This window comes from Vespa velutina, chromosome 25, assembly GCF_912470025.1.
Source record: "Vespa velutina chromosome 25, iVesVel2.1, whole genome shotgun sequence".
NCBI lineage: Eukaryota > Metazoa > Arthropoda > Insecta > Hymenoptera > Vespidae > Vespa > Vespa velutina.
In genome coordinates this window covers 1,792,067-1,797,066 of record NC_062212.1, presented here as the reverse complement: position 1 = coordinate 1,797,066, position 5,000 = coordinate 1,792,067, and the positions used below count along the sequence as shown (strand labels likewise).

At 29.4% G+C, this 5,000-nt stretch overlaps 2 protein-coding genes and 1 non-coding gene across 8 annotated transcripts in view; 2 read left to right on the top strand and 1 right to left on the bottom strand.

Moving 5' to 3' along the window:
• LOC124957308 (probable serine/threonine-protein kinase yakA) overlaps positions 1–5,000 on the bottom strand; it is a 115,439-nt gene that overhangs the window by 28,623 nt on the left and 81,816 nt on the right. The window lies entirely within an intron of this gene.
• LOC124957309 overlaps positions 1–5,000 on the top strand; it is a 22,749-nt gene that overhangs the window by 2,862 nt on the left and 14,887 nt on the right. The window lies entirely within an intron of this gene.
• LOC124957479 lies at positions 499–618 on the top strand. Its single transcript, XR_007103581.1, has one exon. It is a non-coding gene; the product is annotated as a 5S ribosomal RNA (ribosomal RNA).

Here is a 5,000-nt window from a genome sequence, read left to right as displayed (position 1 = left end):
TTCACACTGGAAAGGTCAAAGATTTCTAAGTGGGATTCGAAAAGAAAGGTTATGTTAGAATGAATAAGGAAAAATGTTTTAGGGACGACTTTGATAAAAAAAAAAAAAAAAGGAGAGAAAAGCGATTTATGTGTACTCCTTTCTTGTCGTTAGACTAATTTTTATATTAAATTTCCTTCTATTTTCTTTTTTTTCTTTTTTTTTTGCTTTTTTTAAATTTCAAAATCAAATCTTGTAAGTATTTTATATGTTTATAGTACATATATAAATTTTGAAATTATTACTGGTACGATTTACGAGATCTTTCGATGAGATACGTCGTACATTCACGCGTATACGCGTTGGATAAAAAATATGAATTTTTTCCTTTGTTTTATATACGTCATTTAATCTTTTACATATATACGAATAGCAATACATATTTTATAATTTAAAGAAACATTTAATAAAACCAATGGAATGTAGAACAAAATTGCGTAATAAAATTTTGATTTATAAGTCAACGATCATACCACGTTGTAAATCACCAGTTCTCGTCCGATCACTGAAGTTAAGCAACGTTGGGCACGGTTAGTACTTGGATGGGTGACCGCTTGGGAACACCGTGTGTTGTTGGCAATTTTTTTTATTCTTTTACTTTTTTTTTCTTCTTATCAACCATTAAAAAATACATCACATTGACAACAACAATAATAATAATAATAATAATAATAATAATAATAATAATAATAATAATAATAATAATAATAATAATAATAATAATCAAAACTTTTTGATTGAATATTATCGAGTGTATAAAATTGTTTATAGAAGAAATATTTCAACGATCTCATCCGATATATATATATATATATATATATATATACGTATGTGTGTATGTGTATACATTAATAAAAATATTATATATATATATATATATATAATTTATTTATTTAAATATAATAATATATATAATAAAAATATGCATATTAATATTAATATATTTTTAATAATTATAATTATAATAAATAATAATAATAATAATAATCAATTATCCATTTTTGTGTGTTAAATTCTAGACTTGTTGGATATTTGTTAGGTAAATAAATACGATTGATATTTCTCACCTGATAACTTTTTATTTCTTTATTTTTATATCTTTAGTAGAGGGTCGAAAAAAAAAAAAAAGAGAGAAAAATATTTTTATATTTTTATGAGAGAAGAAAAATAATTTTGAAGAAAAAGTAAAATTTGTCGAAGAAATATTAGATATTGGATTGACCTCGTTGGGTCGTGCCACCTGAGATGTTCTTTCGATTAAACGGCTCATGCCAATTATGACCCAGATTTATGATCTTAAGAAAGACGAAAATATCGAGAGCGTATCGTCGAAAGATTTTAAAATCTATAGTATGGAAATTATTATGTTTAGAATCAATAATCGTTTTTTTTTTTTTTCAATAAACACACACACACACACACACACACACACACATACATACACGCATAGAGGAAAATTGCTAGACGTATAAATTGAAAATAAAAAATGAATTATAGAAACGAATTGACAGAAATCGATTTAAACAAAATAAAAAAAAAAAAGGAATACAATGGAAAAAAAGGATGAATCGAAAAAAAAATTAACCGAACGAAATGTGAATGAGAAAAATGAGCTAAATGAAAAATGAATTAAAAAAAAAAAAATGAATAAAATAAAAGATGAATGATAGAGATAAATGATAAGTTAATGAGAAAAATGAGCTAAATGAAAAATGAATTTAAAAAAAAAATGAATAAAATAAAAGATGAATGATAGAGATAAATGATAAGTTAATGAGAAAAATGAGCTAAATGAAAAATGAATTAAAAAAAGAAAATGAATAAAATAAAAGATGAATGAAAGAGATAAATAAAAATCGAATATAAAATGAAACGATGATTAAATGAGATAAATGAAAAATGAAGTTAAAATTAAAAGTTTTCGTTTAAATTCTACTTCGCCAATTACTTTTTTTTATTATTAAATATAAACAATATATAATATTAAATAAATAAAATTATATATATGTATCAAAAATTAATATTGAATAGATCAATAAGTATTATCAAAATTATCTAACAAATATTCGATACAAAATTACTATGCATGTATAGTCATATATATATATATATATATATAAACACATATACACATAGACACACATATATGTGGACTATTTTTTTATTTACTCATTAGATAAAACAATTACAGATTACATCGTAACATTGATGATAAATATGTTATTTGCAATTTCTTACGAAGAAATCATTATAAAGGCCGATATCAGTATCAATACCGATAACGACGGAATATAAAAATAATCAAATAATCAAATAATCAAATAATCAATGAAAAATTGAAATAACGAAAATGTGCCTTTTTGTTTGCAAATATAGTATCGCGAATACGCGTATACGACCATTATAAAAAAAAAAATTTTTATTTTTATGCCATTTGGGAAGGAAAAAAAAAAAAAAAAGAAAAAAAAAAAAGAAAGAAAAGAAAAAAACAGAAGAAAATACATTCTCGTAAAATTGAATTGTATCAAATCCAAAGATCAAGTCAAATCGAATCACGTTGAGTAACGTTAAGTCAAATTAAATCATGTCAAATCGGATAAAGTCCAAATCGTGTTAAGATGAGTCAACTCAATTTAAATCAAGTCAATTCAAATCAAGTCAATTCAAATCAAGTTAAATCAATGTTAAGTTAAGTTAAGTTAAGTTAAGTTAAATTAATTTAAGTTAACGACAATGGGGATATAATACATTAAATCTTTCGACACATTTGTCCGTCGGCGTTATCTCCAGGGGCCCTTTCTTCCATGGTACACCATTATAGTGAGATAGCGAGGTTCAGGTACCGATCGGTCGTTGTTTTAGGTGGGGCCCTCATTCCACCCCCTCTCCCCCACCCCCCGCCACCTTCCCTCACTCCTTTGCCCTCCTCTTTCCACCATCCACAAACCATTGGGACGAATCCGTACACTACCACCATTTGGAAGAATTTTCTCTCTCTCTCTCCCTCTCTCTCTCTCCCTCTCTCTCTCTCTCTCTCTCTCTCTCTCTCTCTCTCTATCTCTCTCTCTCTCTTTCTTAACTTGAACAGAAGTTCTATATAAGATATTCTCGAAACGTAAGAAATAAAGAAACACAAGTCACCATACGTCGCCACCCGTAAGTACTACTGGCACTCGGCCATCCCGAAAAAAAGGAACATGTAAAAAAAATAAACAACAAATAAAAAAGAAGAAGAAGAAGAAGAAGAAGGAGAAGAAGAAGAAGAGGAAGGAAAAAGGATAAAAAAGAAAGAAAGAAAAAAAAGAAAAAATGAAAAAAGGAAAGAAAGGAAAGAAAAGAAAAGAAAAGAAAAATGAAGCAGGTAATCAGAAGGCACTAAACAACGATACCAAGCTGGCAGTTAAAGGGCTCGCTCTCTCTCTCTCTGTCTCTCTCTCTCTCTCTCTCTCTCTCTCTCTCTCTCTCTCTCTCTCTCTCTCTCTCTCTCTCTCTCTCTCTCTCTCTCTCTCTCTGTTGTCATCGTTGGTACAACAAACCAAACGTTTGGAAGAAGGGGATGGTGAGGACAAACCCTTGGTATTATTTGCAGCAGTCGTCGACATTTGTCGTAGGTGGTCTTGCGACAGTACCGTATACGACACAAATACATACATGCATATATTTACATATATACATATATATATATATATGTATGTACGTATATATGTATGTATGAAGAAAGAAAAGGGGAGCCATGTATGTAGTTTAACATCTAACTGTCTCACTCTCTCTAACTTATTTTCTTTATTGTTGTACACGTATCTTTTATCTTTATCTCTCTCTCTCTCTCTCTCTCTCTCTCTCTCTCTCCTTCTTACTCCTTACTCTTTTGTTATCCAGGTAACATGTATGATGTTTTCTCCCTCCTTCTCTCTCTCTCTCTCTCTCTCTCTCTCTCTCTCTCTGTCTCTCTGTCTCTCTTACTCTTACTCTCTTATTCTCTTTCTCTTTTACTCTTATTCATTTGTAGTTCTGCCAACGTGTATGATGTCCTCTCTCTCTCTCTCTCTCTCTCTCTCGCTCTCTCTCTCTCTCTCTCTCTCTTTCTTTGTGTTACTATATTTTACTCTCTTTCTCACTTGGATGGGTAGGTACGGCTTGAAAAGATATGGGGATTTCAGGACCGTAACTAATTACCGAGAAAACGAGGGAAGAAGGATCGTGGTAAGCTACTACTACTACTACTACTACTACTTAGTAGTAGTCTACTATTACTACTACTACTTGGTAGTAGTCTACTACTACTACTACTGCTACTACTTAATAGTATTCTACTACTACTACTACTACTACTACTACTATTACTATTACTATTACTACTAATATTACCATACTATTAATATTATTAATACTATTACTATTACTGCTACTACTATTCCTATTACTATTACTATTACTACTACTACTACCACACTATTAATATTATTAATACTATTGCTATTACTGCTACTACTATTATTGCACTATTAATACTGCTAATACTATTACTATTATTGCTACTATTACTACTACTACTACTACTACTGCTATTAGTACTACTACTACTGCTATTATTATTACTACTATTACTACTACTACTACTACTACTACTACTACTACTACTACTACTACTACTACTACTACTACTACTACTACTACTACTACTACTACTACTACTACTACTACTACTACTACCACACTATTAATATTATTAATACTATTACTATTACTGTTACTATTAATACTACTACTATTACTACTACACTACTAATATTGCTAATACTATTACTATTACTGCTACTATTATTACTACTACTATTATTATTACTATTATGTTCGTGATTTTAAACGTGAGGATTGGCTTTGGGTGGGTGGGTGGCTGGGGAGGGGTTAGGGGGGCTGGAAAGAGTTAAGATGGTGGAGAGGTAGTTTCAGTCGACGAG